This window comes from Sorex fumeus, unplaced genomic scaffold (genome assembly GCF_029834395.1).
Source record: "Sorex fumeus unplaced genomic scaffold, SorFum_2.1 ptg000063l, whole genome shotgun sequence".
Classification (NCBI taxonomy): Eukaryota; Metazoa; Chordata; class Mammalia; order Eulipotyphla; family Soricidae; genus Sorex; species Sorex fumeus.
The window spans coordinates 29,732,700-29,755,927 of record NW_026606120.1 but is presented as its reverse complement, the minus strand read 5'-3'; the positions used below and the strand labels follow the sequence as shown (position 1 = coordinate 29,755,927).

Below are 23,228 nucleotides of genomic sequence, written 5' to 3'. Positions count from 1 at the left end.
CCCGAACTGGACCATCACCCCGCTTTTCCCAAATATGCACAGCCGCCACTGTCCATTATTGCTCCCTGTTGGAAGAAACTTCTGCTTCTGCTGAGAGCCTCTGAGCTTATAAGCACATTAACTGCATTCACTGCCACCCACCTCAGGCCCCGTCCATGAGATATGTGCCAGGAAATCAACATCAATGATTTATTTCTTACTATGTTGAAAACTTATCTCTAGGGAGAGGAAAATTTCCTTTAGCTTAAGAAATATTTAAATGATACTTTCCCAAATATTTTGAAAAGACAAAGTCCAATAATTATTCTCCCAGAGACTGACTAGCAAATTATTATACACAACTGCACTTCTGTATGTTTACATCAGAATTACTCATTTCTCTATAAAACAAGCAATCATTCAGAATACCCCAAAGAAAAGTTAGAGTCCAATTCTTCTTGAAAAGCAGCAGAAAAGATATCAATGTACAGAGAGCACGACTCCTCTTAATTATCTTTAGCGCCCTGCTTGACCCTCTTTGCGAACCAAAATACTAAAGTTGCTATTGCAGCATCTTTGATGGTCACAGAGTTCTCAGTACCGTGATCAAAGTTTCCAAGAATGTCAATGTCATCTTGTAACTTCTTTTACCATCCATAATCAAGTCTCCTTAAACTAGCGCCAACATAAAGGCCCTGAAGATGTTAAAGAAAAGCGTTCATATCCTCCCTTGACAGCATTCCTGCCTCACCCTCCCCAGCCCTTTGCAAATCCACCCTACTCCATGGACGTTGCAATGACATCCCAGATCAGTGGTATCCCCTCTTGTGATCAACACAAATAAATGTCCAAGCAGCAACTGAATATTGACTACCATTCTCCAGTGGACCCATATAATTGTGAAGAATGTTCTCCCTCACACTGTAGCATTCTTTACTGCTTTCAAAATGCATCCTTTCTTGACGGCGTGGGAAGAGGGGGTAAAAGAGGAGAAGTTTAGGCAACACCCAGTGTGCTCAGGTTTTACTCCTGACTGTGCTTGGGGATCACTCCTAGAGGCATCAGGGATCAAATCAGGATCAGCCATAGGCAAGTGCCTTAATACCAACTCAGAATCCTTCTCCTCTCCCCCTACCCCTGCCTCAGTGCAGCATTCCATAAAACATTACAATAAATAAAATCCTTGTGAAGGCTTAGTTATTTTTACTTCATAAGGATGGTATTGATTTCCTGCATATTCATTTGTGTATATTGATTATTCAGAGAAAATCAATGCAACAATTTCAAGGCCTAGTAGGCTACACTATTTGTCTACCGCATCTTTACCTTACTTAAGAACTTCTAAAAATACATAGAACTGTACTGAATATATCTAAATTAAGTTTGTACTAAAAGTTAGCAGCACATAAGTAATGTATATAAGTTGAGCATAGAAAGAAAATGAAATTTCTTATTTCATTTCCTTGCAAGAATTTGACAGGCTTCAAAGTATTTTCTCCTTCCATCTCCCCACTCCAATTAAATGTTTGTTTTCATTTGGTGATATGGCTGCCATATATCTATATTAAAGGGTTGACAACTTTAAGTAATCACTTGCAAATCAACAGGTAGATATTCATTCACTCTCTGTGCACAATTTTTACTTATCTTTGTGGGGTTCAATTTCTGGTATAGATTATATTCTGGGATATGTTTTTCCGGATACTCTGGGTGGGTTTGTTTTTAACTCTGGCAGTGGTTAATCACCTGGTTAGCACTAATTTGCTCTTCTAGAGGGTGCTTGTACGTTCTTCTACAATTTCAGTTTGGTGTTCCATTTTACAGTAACCAACTGCCAAACTAAAGTAAGTAAGTACTAAACCCTCTAGTACTAACTGTACATTCAGTAAACTGAAAATAAGTAGCACTTACTTGATACACTTTGTCTGTGTGCAATTAAATCCTGCTGAGATTACTGTTGGAAGACAGAGTACTGAGATTATTTCCCAGCTGCGGGGTGATTTGCTGGGCATGGAAGCACAAGAGCCTTGTCTCCCTTCTTCTGTCCCCCAACTAACTATGTCGATCAGAGAAAGAATAAAGTAGAAATCCACATGTTTCAAGGAAGCCATGGGGTGCATATTTTGACAAAATGAGATATTGCAAAGGAAAAAATAAAAAACCTGATAATTATTAAAAGTATAATAGATACTTTTTTCTTTGGCTTGAAAAGCTGAAATCTCAACCTCACAGTGCTCAGAGCTTACTCCTGGCTCTACACTCAGGGTCACTCCTGATGGGGCTGGAAGGACCATATGTGTCAATCCTTAGCTCCACACTACAAGGCAAACACCCTACCCTCTATTCTATTATTCTGGCATCAATAGATACAAAATTAACAATCTACCACAATCTTCTATATCCTAAAAGAGATGTCTAGAGCTAACATTGTTTTCTAATTTGTAATTTCCTAAGACATAGAATAAATTTGGTCTGCGAAAAAAAATAGTCACGGTATAATGACATCCAAGCCCTGTTCTAATTTACACTTTTTTATAACCAAAAAATAAAGTGAAATGCTATCACCCTTCTTGGTGGATGAATCCTGAGCTTTCCAAGGACCACTGAGGCTCAGCTGCCCAGGTGAGTCTAGAAAAAGACTTCATATTGAACAAAAGACCCACATTGAACAAAGAGCAACAGATTGACATTAAGTACTACTTCAAGAAAAACGTGTAATTCTCAGACAATGAACTGGGCAGTGTGTTCAAAGACCTTTAATAGATCAGTGACTGCCCCCGTGACCCAGTTGGCCTCTAGCCCTAATGACTGATCACTTACCTTGGTGAGCTGGAAGCCTTGACTTCTTGCAGTGGAAAGCCAGCTCCTGCTGACAGTGATCTGCATGCTCAATCATTACTCGGAGCTGGTCCATGTTGACTGAGTACTTGAAGAATACTGGTTGGGGGCTTCCTCCATTTGAGCTCCCAGCCCTAGCAATAGGGGACCCAGTGTGCCAAACGGAGGTCCACGTGGAATCTTGAGAACAGATATGGTATGAGAGGGAGAAAGGAGAAGATAATGGATGGAAATTGTTAAAATAAACATTGGAATCAATTTTATCTGAATTGAGGGTTTTTTGTATATTTATCAAATATCTCTGAGATTAGAATAAAAAACCAGGATCCTATAATATTCAGATAGGTATTATCTATTATAATTTGCATTACTATGAATTGGTGGTCATTAGTTTTGATGAACTTTGTTGCAACAATACCATCAATACCATCGATGAGCCAATTCTTTTTTTTTAATTTTTATTAGTTAAACACCATGAGGTAAAGTTGTAGACTCACAAATGTTTGTGCTTGGGTTTCAATTATACAATTATCGAGTACCCATCCCTCCACCAGTGCCCATTTTCTATCACCACTGATCCCAGTATCCCTCCCACCCCCATCCCCACATCCCACCCAGCTTCTGTGGCAGGGTATTCCCTTTTGTGCTCTCTCTCCTTTTGGGTGCTGTGGTTTGCAAAAGAGATATTGAGTGGAAATCATGTTCGGTCTATAGTCTACTTTCAGCATGCATCTCCCATCCTGGGAGGATCCTCCCAACACCCTTTATTTGATCTATGAGCCAATTCTTAAGTTCTGAGTTTATCATATTCAAAGAAATAACTACAAATTTTAGACATAAAATTTTCTCATAATCTTTTTATTTTATTACTATCAAAAGACAAGTATTTAATATGTATATCCTTTTCCTTTTAAATGTTATTTTTGTTGTTGTTTGGTTGTTTTTGTTGTGCCACACTCAGTGGTCACACGTGGCTCTGTGCTCCTGATTATTCTTGGATCTATGGCTAGGATCACACCCTGTAGAACTGTGGGGACTACATGAAAAACCACAATTTGAACCATTTTCATTTGAGCCACAGCCTCATACAAGGCAAGTGCCAAAGCTTTGTACTATAACTCTAGTTTTTTTTTTCCTTTTAAATAAGTATATTCCATGTTGGACTGAGAATCTTGTTCTACCTACTTGATGACCAAACAGGTCACATTAAGATAAAAATAACAGGAAGTAAATATTTTTGGCTAAACTTGATTTCAGTAACTCACCCACCACAGTGGCCAAAATCACAACAATTTGGAAATAACTAGGTTTTGTTTCAATGAGGTAGGAATGAGTCTCACAAACAGTGCTCAGGAAAAACAACTCCCCCATAAATAATTTTTGGGGTTTAGGGGGGATACACCTGGTTGTGCTCAAGTCTTACTTCTGATTCTATGCTCAGTGATCATTCCCAGCAGGGTATGGGGGACCATAGAGGTGCCAGGGATTGGACTTGGGTTACCCACATGGAAGGCAACCACCATATCTGTTATACTATCTCTTTGATCCTACCTTGGCAATGTTTTATTTTTGAGGCCCATCCCCCCCCCACACACACACTCCTACCACGACACTCTCCTAGCAATTTCTGGCTATTCCAATAGATAACTCAATTCAAGGGCCTGAGAATGAGGCTCTCATTGTGCCCTGAAGTGGCGGAAATTACCAACACAAACTTCTTCTAGGCAGCAATAATTGTCCAAGTCTTGTCCTTCACAAAAAATCCTAAAATAAACAAGTTTAAGTCTGAAATCTTTGTGTATATTTGCAGGTACAATTGGCTTTACCTCAAAGGACCATTCCACAGGATAATCGATTGACCACCCTAGGCCCACCAGCTCACAATCTATCTTTTCTAGAAATATGCTTCCCTGTTCTTCCCTACAGAAAGTACTTCTTGTGGCCTTGCAGACAGGATGGCTACCCTGAGGACATGAGCCTGCCGTCTTCTATACACTCGACCATCCATAAAGAAAACATCTTCACTATTATACGCTTTCTACAATATACAGATCATACCATAAAGATATGAAAGTTTGTGAACCCATAGTCTAAGTGGCTCAGATGCAGACCAGAAGTTTCCCTATACAACTCAACTCTAATAGAAAATCATATAAATGGACTTGTAATGTGAATTTGGTGACATGAAGAGCCATTTCCAAACTATAGAGACAAAAAATAGTCATGAATTGTATTTTTATTTTTAAATATATATATCATATATAATATATATATATATGAACACATTTAAAAATAAAAACATTCTCTGGAAGACAATGAGGAGTTCCCTCTAGCCTCTGTCATGGGAGTTTGAGCCTGGGAAAAACTTAGCGAGCCTTTAGTTGTCACAAATCTTTAAACCATCAAGTACAGCAGAGATCCACAGAGGTGAATCCAAGGAGCAAAAGGAATCCTGTCTCAAAACCTATTGAAAATAATATCACAGATCATGAAAAAAACCAGGAAGAACAGAAATACACTAAATCAGTATGAGATCTATTTTATGTTCAATAATGAAAAAGGGCTTGATAGAGCATTTCATTCTTTTTGCTTATGAAGCCACTTGTGCTACTTGAATACTATATATCGTTCCCCTTTAATCTTGTCCTCACCAGACAGTCCATATTTCAACACTTCCATGGAAAATTCCTTTAGTGACCCAGGATTATTTTTTGGTAATTACCTACTTCTTGGAGCGATAGCACAGCGGTAGGGCATTTGCCTTACAAGCGGCCAACATAGCCGACCCAAGCTCGATTCCTCCGCCCCTCTCGGAGAGCCCGGCAAGCTACCGAGAGTATCTCGCCTGCCCGGCAGAGCCTGGCAAGCTACCCGTGATGTATTCAATATGCCAAACACAGTAACAACAAAGTCTCCAATGGAGACGTTACTGGGCCCGCTCAAGCAGAACGATGAAAACGGGAGGACCGTGACCGAGACCTACTTCCATTTGTCCTCTGAGTTTATTCCTTCATAGGAAACAAGGGTAAAAGAAATCACATAAAAGATGGGGGAGGCTTGGGAACTCATCAATTATAATGCCAGTTTGTCATTTATTTTCATGGTTTATGGCACAAAGAAATATGATGTGCCTGAGTGGTTCATATAGGCCATTGGTCAGCATGATAGATTGATGGTCTCATATGGTTAAAATGTAATAGAAATATTTTTCAAGTGAGGAGAAAGAAAACTGTTGGGAAAAAAGTCTCTGAAACTACTCTAGAAAAAAATAATACTAATTTAAATCACTGCTTTTTCTAAAATAACTTTAAATACCCCAGAAAGACATAATTATTTTTCTCATATTCCACAATGTGTTATTTGTATGGACTTCAAAAATATTAGTAAGACCTTGAGTTCAAGCAAGATGTTTTAACTATCCTGAGTTATACCACATGCAAATGTGCTTGTTTGTCTTACTGGAGTCTTTTTATCAATGCATAAGCAGATGAACTGGATTGAACTGAGAATTATTAAAGGTATAAAAGATACAAATTTTCTTTGGCTTTTTGACCATACCCAGTGGTTCTCAAAGTTTATTCCTGGCTGGCACTCAGGGATCACTCCTGATGGGGCTTGGGGGATTATTTATGATGCTGGGGAATTAGACCTGAGCTCCACAGGAACAGAGCAAGCATCCTACCCTCTGTACTACTGCTCTGGCCCCCAATAGATGCAAATTTAACTGTTTACCATGTGCTAAGGCAACTAGCCCTGAAGCTCATTTAATGTAATACTTTAATTTGAATAAACAGGAGAAAATAACACAGACTTACCATACCAAACAACATCTTCTAATTGCTTTTGATTTTGTCAAATGATATGCGCTTTCCAGTTGCAAATTTGCCTATGCTTTACAATCTCCCCCTAAACTATCCAAGTAGCCTTTCACAGGAAACCAGGTGGTCAGATGGGGAAACTAAAAAACATTTTTAGTTTACATGAAAAAACACAAGTTCAAAGCACATCTGTTCTGAACATTTCCGTCTCCGTGACCAAAAAATGGAAGTAAAAACTTGACAAGAAAAATCTGATGCCTTTCTAGTTGGTGAGTCCCTCACTCAAGATTTGGAACTTTATTTCAAGGGAAGAGAAAGTCAAAGCCCTTCTCACAAATGGTGAGAATGAAATTCAATTTGAATCTCAGACCCACTTCTTTATGAGCAGAACCTGCTGCTGCTTTGTATCTGATAGAAAGGAAAATAAAATTCTGAGAAAATTGGAGACAGTAAATTTCTATGTGTGAACATGTTACCTTCTATATCCAAAATCCAGAACTGCTCAAGAAGTTGCACTTTAGAACAATAATTTTGTTTTATATGTGTGTGTGTGTGTGTGTGTGTGTGTGTGAAACACCATGAGGTACAGTTTTATACTTACAAACTTTCATTCTTGGGTTTCAGTTATACAATGATCGAGTACCCATCCCTCCATCAGTACCCTTTCTCTACCACCAATGATCCCAGTAGCCCTCCTACCCCACCCCCACATCCCACCTCGCCTCTGTGACAGGGCATTCCCTTTTGCTGCCTCTTTCCTTTAAGGGTGATGTGGTTTGCAATAGAGGTATTGAGTGGCCATCGTGTTCAGTCTATAGTTTACTTTCAGCACACATCTTGCATCCCAAGCGAATCCTCCAAACACCCTTTACTTGGTGTTCCCTTCTCTATCTGGGCTTCCTTTTATCCAGCATGTGCTGATGGCTTCCAAGCTGTGGAGCAGACCTCCTTTTACTTATCTCAACTATTCTTGGGTGTTCATCTTCCGTTCTGTTACTTTATATTCCACATATTAATTAGTTTAGTCTTTCTATGTCTGTCCCTCTCTTTCTGACTCATTTCACTTAGCATGGTTCTACTTTCCACGTAGAACCACTTGGATGCAAATTTTATGGCTTCTAACAACTGCATAGTATTCCACTGTATAGATGTACCAAAGTTTCTTTAGCCAATCATCTGTTCTCGGGCACTTGGTTTTTTTTCCAGATTTTGGCTATTGTGAACAGTGCAGCAATGAACATACAAGTGCAGGACAATAAATTAAGTAGATGGACTAAAATTCAAGTGGTTATTTTAGGATTCACAAAGAAAATGTAAATAAACACTTTGTCTGTAAAAAGGATGACCACAGGCCTCTGAAGTAGTCTGCTGGAAATTTGCTGACTGAACTCCTGTACAGAGAAATACGGGTGAGAGCCGCTGTCATCTATGACACATCTGTGTCTCTGTGACACAGCCCTGGTGTCACACAGATGAGGCCTATACAAAGTTCAGTTGCTCAACTTCACAAAACTGCATCATTTTACCACAATTTTGGGGGTGAATTTTATGCCTGTAAAAGAACAGTTACTGGGAGATAAGATGTTTGTTCACGGGCATTTATGAGCAAATGTGCTAGTGACTGCAAGTGGGAAAGCATGGTGTCCAATAGGAGCCCTGAGGAGCATGGTCAGTTGGGACCACTTTCACCCAAGCTCAGGGGCTTTGTACTGAAGGCTCCTCAGGGCGAAGGTGACTCATATGTGCCCTTTCCTGAGTGGTAGAGGCCAGAGCTGTGAGTACATGGTCTCTCAGCTCTGAGAAAGGCCACTCCCTCAGACCTCCAGGTGTTTGTCTTCTCATGGGGCTAAACTTCTTGCCACAAATTTGGGACCTAGGGGCTTTCATGATTTCTTCAGTCTTTACACCTACATCAAAATACTATAAGATAGAGGGGAAACATCCCTAAGAGCTCTTCCAAGCTCTCTGTCCTGCACATCCTTCCCTTGGAACCCAGAGGATGGCCATTTCATGGGAATACAGTTTTGTGTCACTCATCTGAGCACAGACTTCTATTGTTTTGCACAGCATGCCACTTACTCATCATGGTTTTACTCTTGATTTTCCCCTTCTTGTTGAATAGTGTGGGGGAATGTGTGTGTGGGGGGGATAGTGGTCGGGAAACTGGGGACATTGGTGGTGGGAAATGTGCACTGGTGGAACAATGGATGCTGGATCATTGTATGACTAAAACTCAATTATGAACAGCTTTGTAATGGTCTATCTCACGGGTGTCCAATTAAAAAAAATTTTTAAATTACTGAGTTCAAGGGCTGGAGCGATAGCACAGCGGGAGGGCGTTTGCCTTGCACGCAGCCAACATGGCCGACCCGAGTTCGATTCCTCCACCGCTCTCAGAGACCCCAGCAAGCTACCAAGAGTATCTCGCCCACATGGTAGAGCCTGGCAAGCTCCCCGTGACGTATTCGATATGCCAAACACAGTAACAAGTCTCACGATGGAGACGTTACTGGGCCTGCTCGAGAAAATCAATGAACAACGGGAGGACCCTGACCGTGAATGAGTTAAGCTCAATCAGCTTAATCAATGGCTGAATAAATAGCAATACCCCTGCACTTAAAAAGAATTATAAAGCGTCTACTGTTAGCATTAAGCCAAGACAAAATTATGAAAAATTTTAATATACCTTGTGATTTGTGATAATTATGCGACCACTTATTAAAGGTAACTATATCACTGGAATAGATCTATATTTAGCTCCTTTTTTGCCTTTATTGAGTTGTAGTAATTAATTTTAAAAACCGCAGAAATTTCAATATTCAATTATTACCTCTAAGAGCAGAAAATCTAGAAATATCCTTTGGTGATTTTCTCACATTTTTTCTGATCATACATCTTCACACAAAGGTAACTCATATATCTTTATCATCACATCACAAAATTTTGCTCAGTATAAAGATAAATTGCTTGAAAAATGCCAATATGAAAGCTTAAGACCTGGAGAAGTTTCTTGTTTTATGTACAAAATTCAGAGGCTACTATATTTCTTGTAGTTCTGGAATATTTAGGTGATCAAATTAAGAACAGATAGGTAAAGGTAAAGGTAAAGGCCCTCCCGTTGATCGTCGATTTGCTCGAGCGGGCCCAGTAACGTCTCCATTGGAGACTTTGTTGTTACTGTGTCTGGCATATCGAACACTCTCGGTAGCTTGCCAGGCTCTCCGAGAGGGGCAGAGGAATCGAACTCGGGTCGGCCATGTTGGCCGCTTGTAAGGCGAACGCCCTACCCGCTGTGCTATCGCTCCAGCCAGATAAATAACTATATACTGAAAGTTGCTTAGATTTTACTTTACAGATCAAGTATAAGGTATATCAAAGTAAAAGTGAGGTAACACGGAGGGTAAAAAACACACGGAGGGTATGCATGTGACTGATGCATGTTCAATCCTACCACCACATATTATCCCTGAGCTTCAACAAGAGTGGTCCCCAAGCACAGAGCTGTGAGTTAGTGCTGAGTAAAGAAAGCCTCAATGGCCCCAAATAAAAAACAAAATAAAACAAAAAAACAAAAAAATGTATTCATAAATATTGCCTTGTAAATATTATTATCCTACAATGTTGAGTGCACATAGACAAATCTGAAGAGAAGCCAAATTAAAATGGGGTTTACATAACTTTAGAACCATCTACAATTGATTTGGGGAATTTTGAGAATGCATAGATTATAAAAATCTGTGGTTGCTTGAGTATATCTATTTTGTTGCGAGTGCACAGAATTTTCATTAGGACAATTCCCCCTTTCATTTGGTAAAATGAGATAAGAAGGGGACGTTGTGGGTACTGACACCAACAGGCACAGTCATAGATGAGATGGACAGAAATTGCATCAAGTCTATCAGAACTGTTGGCGCTTACATCAGGAAATGTGTTAGTCATTTGTTACATTAAATATACAGTAAAAATGTTCAAAGAACTAACGTTTATATTTACTTATTGACTACACTAAATATACAGCAAAAACATTCAAAGAACTTATGTTTATATTTACTTATTGACTACATATATTAGCCCTAGGAGAAATGAAATTTTATTTATAGTTGAATATTGACACTTTATTCTATTAAACATATACATGTGCCTTATAAATATTTATTCTCTCTAGATTAGTTAATGCAATTAAAGATAAAAATTAATGCAACTGCAGACTATAAAATTAATGCCCCAAAATCCATGGCCTTCCTAAACGCAAATAATGAGAGAAAGGAAAGTACATGAAAAAAAAATCCCGTTCACAATTGTGCTCCAGAAAATCAAATACCTCGGAATCAGTCTAACTGAAGAGCAGCTCATGGATAGGAAAAATTAACATTGTCAAAATGGCAATACTCTCCTACCGGGAGCCAAAAGGTCAGTACACCCTGACCTGAAATTTAGGAATTAATCTCTACTTGTAAAAATGTTAAAATACATTGTGTAAGCTTCTGAGATATGCCAAAGAGATAACTGCCATGAGCCCGCCATTAGGGATCACACCTTGATTCACTGAAAATCTGCATGTTTTGTTAATTCCCCATTTTCCCTACTTCCTCATGTAATCAATTATAAAAAAACTACCTTGGGAGAAATAAATTTGGAGCTTGATCAGAGTCTTGTCTTGCTCCCATTCTTCTGTCTCTCTCTTTTTTTTTATCATTCATGCACCCTCTCCCAGTTATCCATGTTGACTAGTCCAGCGGGTCGGGGCACACCCCAAAGCAATATACAGATTCAGTGTGACCCCTATAAGGATACCCAAGAAATTCTTCAAAAAAAAATAGATTAAATCCTCCTGAAATTCATATAGAACACAACCCCCACGAATACCTAAAGCAATCCTTGGGAAAAAGACGTGGGGAGGCATCACCCTCCCCAACCTCAAAATCTACTACAAAGCAGTAATAATTAAAACAGCATGGTACTGGAACAAAGCCAGGACTGCAGACTAATGGAACAGGGTGAAATATCTGTACACACAACCCAAAACACACACAACATCTAATCTTTGATAAGGGAGCAAGAAATGTGAAGTGGAACAAGGAAAGCCTCTTCAACAAATGATGCTGGCATAACTGGACAACCACATGCAAAAAAAAAAAAGGCTTTGACCTTGACCTAACACCATGCACAAAGTCAGATCAAAGTGGATTAAAGATCTCAAAATCAGGCCAAAATCCATACGGTACATTGAAGATAAGGTCGACAAAACCCTCTATGATATTGAGGCAAACAGTATCTTCAAAGATGATGTTCCACTGACCAACCAAGTGAAAACAGAAATAAATAAATGGGACTATCTGAAATTAAGAAGCTTCTGCACCTCAAAAAATACAGTGACCAGAATACAAAGACAATCTACAGAATGGGAAAGGATATACACCCAATACACATCTGACAAGGGTTTGATATCAAGGATAAACAAAGCACTGGTTGAACTCCACAAGAAGAAAAATATCCAACCGCATCAAAAAATGGGGTGATGAAATGAACAGAAACTTACTCAAAAAAGAAATCCGAATAGTAAAAAGGCACATGAGAAAATGCTGAACATCACTAATCATCAGGGAGATGCATATTAAAACAACAATGAGATATCATCTCACACAAAAGAGACTGATCCACATCCAGAAGAGTAAAAGGAACCAGTGTTGGGGCACGAACCTGGGGAGAAAGGGACTCTCCTTCATTGCTGGTGGGAATGTCAATTGGTTCAGCCATTTTGGAAAACAGTATGAACGATTCTCAAAAAATTAGAAATTGAGCTCCCATTTGACCTAGCAATACCACTCCTGGGAATATATCCCAGAGAGGCAAAAAAGTACAGTAGAGCCTGATTCAAACAGGAACCTGCCCGGCAGTAGGGCCCCTTCCCGGGTCTGCACGGCTAACTAGATCCCCTGAGAATGGCCGGTTTTCACCCTTGGTCTGCGGGGGACGGGAATTGAGGCACACTGCACAAAAACAAAGCTGAACCATTCTGGGCACTCTCTCCTTATTCACCCAGGAACCCACTCAGCGAAAGGGCCCCTTCCCGGAGCCGCAGCCATTAATGTGGCCAGAGTTATTCTCCCACTACATATCCCATAGAAACCATAAGTTACCCTCTTACATGGAACTTTCACTAAGTTAGTTTAACCACCAGACACACATTAGCCAATAATTGATTAAGCCCATCTCAATTCATTCTGCAACTCAAGCAGAATAGTGAGTGTGAAGGACTAAACCAAACTGATCACAATGGTAAAGCAACGAAAAATCCCACCAAGCTTTCTTATTGAACAGCCTAGCCCAGAAGACGCCAACAGTAATGAAGTGCTAGACAACCTCTCTGACAACGAATTTAAAAGGGAGCGACTGAGGATGCCTAGGGAGCTAAAAGAAGCAATGGAAAGCAATGCCAATAAAAGACAAGAGGATTTGAAGGTAGAAATTAGGAAAATGCAAACGGAAATGTCAGACCTGAAAAATTTCGTAGGCGAATTGAAAAACTCAGTGGAAGGCCTCAGCAGCAGAGTAACAGCTGCTGAGGACAGAATCAGTGAGCTCAAAAATGAAGTCCAGAGACTCTCCAGAAAAGAGCAGAAAATGGAGAAGAGACTCACAATTCGGGAACAGATGGCAAGAGAAGATCGTGATGAAGTCAAGAGGGGTAACATAAGAATTACTGGAGTCCCAGAGGGACAGGAGCAAAACCCTGATGAAGAAGAAACTGTCAAAGATATCATTGCTACGACGTTTCCAGAGCTGAAGAAAACATGTGGCCACATTCAGGAGGCCGGAAGGGTACCAGCTAGAAGAAATTCAAATAAAAATACCTCAAGACACATCCTGGTCAAAATGAGTGAAACATTAGATAGAGACAAAATTCTGAAAGCAGCAAGATCAAAGAAAGAAAATTCCTACAAAGGAGCATCCTTAAGATTCACAGCTGATTTGTCTGATAAAACCCTCATGGCCTGAATACAGTGGTGGGATATAAAAAACTCAATTAAATAAATGCCTCACCAAAAATACTTTACCTAGCGAGACTCTCATTCATAACAAAAGGAACAACATACAGTTTCACAGACAAAAAACAGATCAGGAACTTACAATATATTCAACACCATGGTTACAAGAACAACTAAATGGGCTACTTTAAGACAAGAGAGGCCCCTCAAATACACCAAATTTCAACAGAAAAATGGGACAAAATCCCATAACAATAATCTCTCTCAATGTCAATGGGCTAAACGCACCAATTAAAAGACACGGAGTGGCAGGGTGGATTAGAAAATTGAACCCAACATTCTTCTGCCTGCAAGAAACACATCTCAATAGTGAAAGCAAACACAGGCTCATAGTCAAAGGCTGGAAAACAATCCTACAGGCAAACAGTTCCAATAAAAAATCTGGTGTAGCCATTCTAGTATCAGACCACATTGATTTCAGACTGAAGAAGGTCACAAGAGACAGTGAAGGCCATTTCTTATTGATCAAGGGATCTGTACAACAGGAAGAACTCACAATACTAAATGTATATGCACCTAATGAGGGATCAGCAAAATACTTAAAACAACTACTCATAGACTTGGAGAAAGACATTGATAACAACACAATACTAGTGGGAGACTTCAACACTACTTTATCACCTCTGGATAGATCAACCAGACTCAAGCTTAGCAAGAACATACTTCATCTGAGAAAAACAATGGAAGAAAGGGACTTAGTCGATATATACAGGACACTTCATCCTCAAAAAGCTGAATACACTTTCTTCTCAACCATACATGGAACATTCTCCAAGATAGACCACATTCTGAGCCACAAAACATACCTCCATAAAATTAAGCAGATAGAGATTGTATCAACAAACTTCTCAGACCATAATGCGCTGAAATTAAGAGTAAATAACACACAAGAACAGAAAACTAAATCAAACACCTGGAAACTAAACAGTAAACTATTGGACAATGAGTGGCTTAGAAAGGAAATCAAAGAGGAAATCAAAAGATTCCTGGAAACGAATGAAAAAGGGGACACGAGTTCCCAAAACTTATGGGACACAGCAAAAGCTGTGTTAAGAGGAAAGTTTATAGCTTTACACTCATCCCTCAGGGAGGAGGAGTGAGCCCACATAAACAACCTAACCTCACAGCTTAAGAGCTTGGAGAAAGACCAACAAAAGGAGCCCAACCCGAAAAGAAGGAAGGAAATAATAAAATTCAGAGCAGAGAATAACGAGATGGAAACCCAAAAAGCAATCCGAAAGATCAATGAAACCGAGAGCTGGTTCTTTGAGAAAATAAACAAGATCGATAAGCCTCTAGCAAAACTCACAAAGAAAGGGAGAGAGAAAACCCTAATAAACTGAATCAGAAATGAAAAGGGTATCATCACAACAGAAACTACAGAAATTCAAAGGATCCTTAAGGAGTACTTTGAAAAGCTTTATGCCACCGAACATGAAAACCTCAAGGAAATGGATAAATTACCTGATTCTTATAGACTCCCAAGGCTGAACCAAGAAGACCTGAAATACCTGAACAGACCTATCACCATCAAGGAAATTGAAATGGTAATAAAAATCTCCCTACGCACAGAAGTCCTGGCCCAGATGAACTCACTAGTGAATTCTTCCAAATCTTTCAAGAGGACTTACTCTGAGTCCTCTTTAAGCTTTTCCATGAAATTTAAATATCAAAAACACTTCTGAACAGTTTCTATGAAGCAAATATCAACCTGACACCAAAAGCAGACAGAGATACCACAAAGAAAGAGCATTACAGGCCAATATCCCAGATGCAAAGATCCTCAACAGAGTATTAGCAAATAGAATCCAACGACTTATCAAAAAGATCATACACCATGAACAAGTAGGATTCATCCCAGGGATGTAAGGATGTGTAACATCCGCAAATCGATCAACATAATCCATCATATCAACAAAAGAAAAGATAAAAAGCATATGATCATATTAACAGATGCAGAGAAAGCATTTCACAAGATCCAGCACCAGTTTATGATGAAAACCCTTGCCAAAATAGATATAGAGTGGATTTTTCTCAATATAGTTAAAGCCATCTACCACAAGCCTACAGAAAGCATCATCCTCAATGGGGAAAAACTGAGAGCCTTCCCTCTAAGATCAAGGATGAGACAAAGATGCTCACTCTCTCCACTGCTGTTAATATAGTACTGGAAGTACTTGTAATAGCAGTTAGGCAGGAAAAAGATACTAAGGGCATTCAGGTAGGAAAGGAAGAAATCAAGCTCTCACTAGTTGCAGATGATATGATACTATACTTAGAGAACCCTATAACCTCTACCAAGAAACTCCTAGAAACAATAGACTTGTATAGTAGAGTTGCAGACTATAAAATCAATACCCAAAAGTCCATGACTTTCCTATATGAAAATAGTGAGAGAGAAGAAAGTGACATGAAAAAAACAATCCTGTTCACAACTGTGCCAAAGAAAATCAAGAAAATAGGAATCATCTTAACTAAGGAACTAAAGGACCTGTACTAAGAAAACTACAAAAGTCTACTTCAGGAAACAAAAGAGCATGCAAGGAAATGGAAAGGTATCCCCTGCTCATGGATCAGGAGAATTAACATGGTCAAAATGCCAATACTCCCCAAAGCACTGTACAAATTCAATGAGATCCCTATAAGGACACCCATGACATTCTTCAAACAAATGGAGCAAACACTCCTGAAATTCATATGGAACAATAATCATCCATGAATAGCTAAAGCAATTTTTGGGAAAAAGAAAATTGGAGGAATCAACCTCACCAACTTCAAACTCTATTATAAAGCAGTAATAATTATAACAGCATGGTACTGGAACAAAGGCAGAGATTCAGACCAATGGAACAGAACTGAATATACTGACATCTCCCCTGAAGCATATGATCATCTAATCTTTGATAAAGGAACAAGAAATGTGAAGTGGAGTAAAGAAGGCCTCTTTAACAAATTTTGCTTGCAAAACTGGATGGCTACATGCAAAAAACTGGGCTCAGATCTCTGCCTAACACCATGTATAAAAGTAAGATCAAAATGGATTAAAGACCTCAACATTAGACCGTAATCCATAAGGCACATTGAAGACAAAGTTGGCAAAACCCTCCATGACATTGAAGCTAATTGTATCTTCAAAGATGTCACACCATTGGCCGAGCAAGTAAAAACAGATAGACAAATGGGACTTTCTTAAACTAAGAAGCTTCTACAGCTCAAAAGAATCAAGGATCAAAATAGAAAGACAGTCTACATAATGGGAAAGGATATTCGCCCTATCCGCATCTGACAAGGGGTTGATATAATGGATATATAAAGCACTGATTGAACTCCACAAGAAGAAAACATCCAACCCCATCACAAAATGGGGTGATGAAATGAACAGAAACTTTCTCAAAGAAGAAATCTGAACGGTTAAAAGGCACATGAGAAAGTGCTCTACATCATTATTCATCAGGGAGATGCAGATCAAAACCACAATGAGATATCATCTCACACCACAGACACTGGCCCACATGCAAAAGAACAAAAGCAACCGGTGCTGGCTCAGATCTCGTGAGAAAGGGACCCTCCTTCACTGCTGGTGGGAATGCCGACTGGTTCAGCCCTTTTGGAAAACAGTATGGACGATTCTCAAAAAACTAGAAATTGAGCTCCCATTTGACCCAGCAATACCACTCCTGGGAATATATCCCAGAGAGGCAAAAAAATATAGTGGAAATGACATCTAAACTTGTTTGTTCATTGTAGCACTCTTTACAATATCCAGAATCTGGAAAAACCTGAGTGCCCGAGAACAGATGACCAGTTAAAGAAACTTTGGTACATCTACAAAATGGAGTACTCTGTAGCTGTTAGAAAAGATGAAGTCATGAAATTTACATACAAGTGGTACTACATGGAAAGTATCATGCTAAGCGAAATGAGTCAGAAAGAGAGGGACAGACATAGAAATACTGCATTCTTTTGGGGAACATAAAGTAACATAATAGGAGACTAACACTCAAGAATAGCTGAGATAAGTACCAGGAGGTTTACTCCATGGCTTGGAGGCCAGCCACACATGCTTTGGGAAAGGGCAGCTCAGATAGAGAAAGGAGCACCAAATAAAGAGTGTTGGGAGGATCCTCCCTGGATGGGAAAAGCATGCTGAATGGAGACTATAGACCAAACATGATTGCCACTCAATGCCTCTTTTGTAAACCACAGCACCCAAAAGGAGAGAGAACAAAAGGGAATGCCCTGCAACAGAGGCAGGGTGGGATGGGGCGGGGAATGGGGTGGGAGGGATTTTGGGATCTGTGGTGGTGGAAAATTGGCACTGGTGGTGGTATGGGTACTTGATCATTGTATAATTGAAACCCAAGCACAAAAATTTGTAAGTCTACAACTGTACCTCATGGTGTTTCACTAATAAAAATTTTAAAAAAACATTATTGCAACTGGAATTTTTCATGTTTTAAAAGTCTATGGCATTTGTTGACATGAACTAAGAAATAAAATCTATTCATTTTTTAGATTATTGAGTAGAGACTATAATTAATTTTAACCTAAACAATTTTTCAAAATTAATCAAATAACTTTTGATTACTACTCTTTATCGGCTTATAATATTATATTTAATACTTCAGAATAATCGCATTAAAGTAACAATCACAATATAATCACAATTTGATAGAGCTGCCACAAATCAAACTCTACTTTCCCCGATTTTATTTTGCGCACAATAAACATTACTATGATTCTGACTATTATAAAAAGAGTTCATTAGAATACCTGTCATGTTGCAATATACAAGAGATGGTCCCAGTGGGCCACTTCCATCGGAATCAATATAGTAGAGTCCTGAGGAGTTTCCCCTGTGCTTGTAGGCTTCACAAGACTGCTCGTACAGTGCTGCAAAACACATGATCTCAGACAACACCACAATGAGCTGTGTCCCACTAGCAGCTTTATTGTGTGATGCCTTCCCCTGGCAGTACTCACTCTGAACTGCTCTCATGCACATTTTCTCTAGAGGACTGGTCTCTGTTGCAATTAGGCAGTGAGCTGAATCTGAGACATTTTAAGAGTTATTACTGTGGGATATGTGAAGCTGAATCCCTTATGACCTTCAGATACATCCAAGTATCTGAAGCACATTAGCTTACCTGTCAGTATATAATAATAGATACTATTATTTTTTATTTCCTTTATATTACTCAATAGTTATACTCTTTGTTTAGTTAAAGCAATTTATATATGAAATGAATTTTTAACAATTCATTTTGAAAGATGCAGTTTTAAAGATGCACTTTACTAATGAGCAATTCTGCCTTCTTCACTTTGTAAAGCTTGTTTAACAGAGCTTCTTAAAATTATCCATAATGATTATTCAAGAAATTGAAACTCAAACAAAATGTGTGTGAAAACCTCTTTGTAATTTCAGTTTATCCTGATTCATTTTGGAATTTTTCATATTACCAATAATTTTTTCTAAAGGTAAAGGTAAAGGCCCTCCCGTTGATCATCGATTTGCTCAAGCGGGCCCAGTAACGTCTCCATTGGAGACTTTGTTGTTACTGTGTCTGGCATATGGAATACTCTCGGTAGCTTGCCAGGCTCTCTGAGAGGGGAGGAGGAATCCAACTCGCGTCGGCCATGTTCGCTGCGAGCAAGGCAAACGCCCTACCCGCTGTGCTATCGCTCCAGGCCGCTCGAGCAAATTTTTTCTATAAACAAAGAAAATTATTTACATGTGTAGATGATAGACTTAATATTTAGAATAAGTTTTTATGAATAATCAACTGCAAACATCTCATTTGTTTCTTGGACAGGAATAATCTTTAGAAAACCTGTAAAGCTCTCAATGACTGCCAGAAAATGGTACAGGGCTCTGTCTGGCACATGGTTGGATTGGCACTTTAAAACACTAGTGATCAGATTTGGCATCCACACCAACTCTCATGTAAAAGTACAGGAAAATCCTTAAATTGAACTGATCCAAGAAAGGGGGATAGGGAGGGAAAGAGATAAGAGGAGGGTGTGAACATTGATCTGTCTGCACTGATGAGATTCTAGATCTAAAGTTTTAAACCCTGTAACTACTCTCCATAGCTAAGGAAAATGCAGAGAGGGCTTCAAGAATTACTGTTGTTTGTCTCTCAAAAAAGGGAAAATTTTAAGAACTAATGTTTGTCCAGGAATTTTATAAAAGAAAACACTGTTTTATTAAATATAGCCACACATCAATCAATGTGTCCAGGTTGGAGTTTCCCAAGTAAATAACACAATTATTGCCACTTATAGTGATGGAAACACAGACAATATTGATAGCGGTGGTTACATTTGGATTAGGATTGAAATTTCCTATGGAAATAGAGTATGAAAACCTGTTCTTAACGTGAATGCACATATGTACTAATTGTGTACTTGGAGAAAAAAATATTTATTGCATATCAAAAGACAATAAGCTTATGATCTCTTACTACTGATCTAGAAACCTCAGGCCCTCATTTTATTTTTCAGTAGAGAACCACAATGAAGTTAATTTAATTATTAGGAAAATATTTTTTCACAAGTGAAAAAATCTATTATCTCTCATAATTGTATTCATATTTGTTTAGATCATAATTAGATCAAAGTGAGATATTATTTTAGCTATCATTCCTTAATCACTAACATTCAGCAGGTATTGAGTCATTGATTAAAACATCTGCTAGATGTGACAAGGGATGATCCAAGTAAGAAATTGACTGTTTAACACAAATGACTCTGACCAAATCTCTCAACGTTTAATTTCTGATTATTCAGCCCAATTCCAATGAAGAGTAGTCCTGTAAATTCTAACCTGACACCATTATAAAAAATAGAGGCAAGTGAATTTACTCTGGTTGAATTTACCTTGTGTTTACGGGGTTATTTACCTCCCTAAGTTCAGCAAGATACTGTGGGCTCCTCTGTGGAACTGCCAAAATGGGGACCAAGTGTTCTTATCTGAACACAAATTCCTAAATTTCCACCCATATCAAACTGGACCATGTCAATTCATATGCTGCCTTCTTTCCACACAGTGTAAAATTTATTAAATAATTTTAAGGAAGAACTCTCAGAAATGAAACATAACCTCTAATAAGAAGAACTGGTGGTGGTTGGATGTGCTCATTTTTATACCATGCTCTGCGGGTAGGGCGTTCGCCTTACAAGCGGCCAACATGGCCGACCCGAGTTCGATTCCTCCGCCCCTCTCGGAGAGCCCGGCAAGCTACAGAGAGTATTGGATATGCCAGACACAGTAACAACAAAGTCTCCAATGGAGACGTTACTGGGCCCGCTCGAGCAAATCGACGATCAACGGGAGGGCCTTTACCTTTACCTTTACCTCTTTACTTAAAGTCCCAGGGAAGGAAGGTATGTATTAAGAAATGAGAACAGTGCTATACAAATAAGGGGAAGCTAAGACAAAAGCCAATAATTAGAAAACCATGAGAATTTCAGGACTCTACTAAGAGAACTCACTGTCACTGTCACTGTCACTGTCCTTCCGCTGTTCATCGATTTGCTTGAGCGGGTCCAGTAACGTCTCAGATTTGCTGCTACTGTGTTTGGCATATTGAATATGTCACGGGTAGCTGGCCAGGCTTTGCCGTGCAGGCAAGGTACTCTCGGTAGCTTGCCGGGCTCTCCGAGAGGGGCGGAGGAATTGAACCCTGCTCGGCCAGGCCAGCTATGCGCAAGGCAAACACCCTACTGCTGTGCTATTGCTCCAGCCCACTAAGAGGAATAAGTGGGTCTAATCATTTACTGGTCAGACAAGTTTGGTTAGCTTTAAACTTGAGAGAATTATTTTTCAGGAAAGAGAATGCCGATCAAGACAGAAGAAACATAATCGACTGGAGATCAAGAGATCTGTCTTAAAGCAGTCTGACCATGTACTCATTTCCTCTTTCATAAATGTGAACTGGAGATCATTGTACTTACCTCCAGGATGCTTTTAAATATTAGATAAATTAAAATTTGTGGACAGATAGTAAATTCCAGTATGTTATCATCATAAAAATTTATCATGAAACCCAATAACTTGTTTTGCTACAGAACTCAGAAACTAAAATTGGCTCAAATTTAAACAGGGTAAGTTATATATTCTAGATTTAAAAAAAAAACACTTTATAATTTTTTTCATTACTTACTATTGCTTGGGCTGGAGCGATAGCACAGCGGGTAGGGCGTTTGCCTTGCACGCAGCTAACATGGCCGACCTGAGTTCGATTCCTCCGTCATTCTCGGAGAGCCCGGCAAGCTACTGAGAGTATCTCGCCCGCATGGCAGAGCCTGGCAAGCTCCCCGTGACGTATTCGATATGCCAAACACAGTAACAAGTCTCACAATGGAGACGTTACTGGCCCCGCTGGAGAAAATCGATGAACAACTGGAGGACCGTGACTGTGACTTACTACTGCTTACCTTCTATTTTTTCTTGTCTATTTATTGATGTATTTCTGTAAGCTGTCATGACATCATTAGAAATTAAAATTTGTTAAAAGTATATCAGACAGGTTTGTTCCTTGCTGGGAAAGCCCATGTTATCTCTTGAACATTTGTCTCTTTCTTTCTCTTTTCTCAAATTTGTCTAAGTAAAACCATTTTTAAAGCAAATTAGACTCAAAGTTGAGTCTCTGTTTTCTGCTCTCATTTTTACACCATATGTTTGCGCAGATGCATATAAACATAGTTATGAGAAGGAAAATCGGAAAATAATGAAGAAGGAGACTAAGCAGTTTGCAAGGCTTACAGGAATGGCATGTAGCACCTGTGTAACCAGTGTGCTGGCAATCGCAAGAGAAGGTGTCCCAGGACTGAGAACATACACCCCCATGTTCACAATAGCTGGGCAGGCACCTAGAAGAAGACATACACACTATTACTGCCCAACTCCATCAGGAGTTATATGCATCTTAGTACTAATCCGCTGCTAGAAAAATTGGAGGAAGACGAACTCAAAAGAAACAACAAAGATAACTAGTTTTGTCAACATGATTTCCTAACATAACACCACCATGGTCTAATAAATTTAGTAGAGTCTACCAAAAATTACATACTGGGGATAGATACACTCACTGTATATTGTATTATATCAGGAAATAGGCTTGCTTTTCCTAAAATGTAATAAAATTAATTTCATAGAGGACCACGGTATAAATTGTTTAGAGTGACCATACACAGCACATGTTACTAGCCTGCATCTCTGTATGTGTAGTATAGTATAAGTATAGGAAAGAAAATATTATTAAATATTCTCCCTTTTGAGAACTCTCCTATAGAAAAGCACTTGGGTTGAATATTGACCTATTTTGGCAATGGTACATGAGTACATTGCTTTCAGCAGTGGACCAACTCTCATTTCATTCTTATCCTATAACCCCAGCCATATGAAAAAAAACAACACATACTTATATGGTAAACATATGCTTAGGGTGCACAAAATTCTGAGTTATCTCCCCAGCACCAAGTGGTCCACTGAATACTGCCAGTTAGTTATAGCCCTGGTGAACCACAAGCACCACTGGCA

The 23,228-nt window shown here is 39.1% G+C and overlaps 1 pseudogene; it reads right to left on the bottom strand.

Moving 5' to 3' along the window:
- LOC130034978 (contactin-associated protein-like 3) overlaps positions 1 to 23,228 on the bottom strand; it is a 156,003-nt pseudogene that overhangs the window by 54,089 nt on the left and 78,686 nt on the right.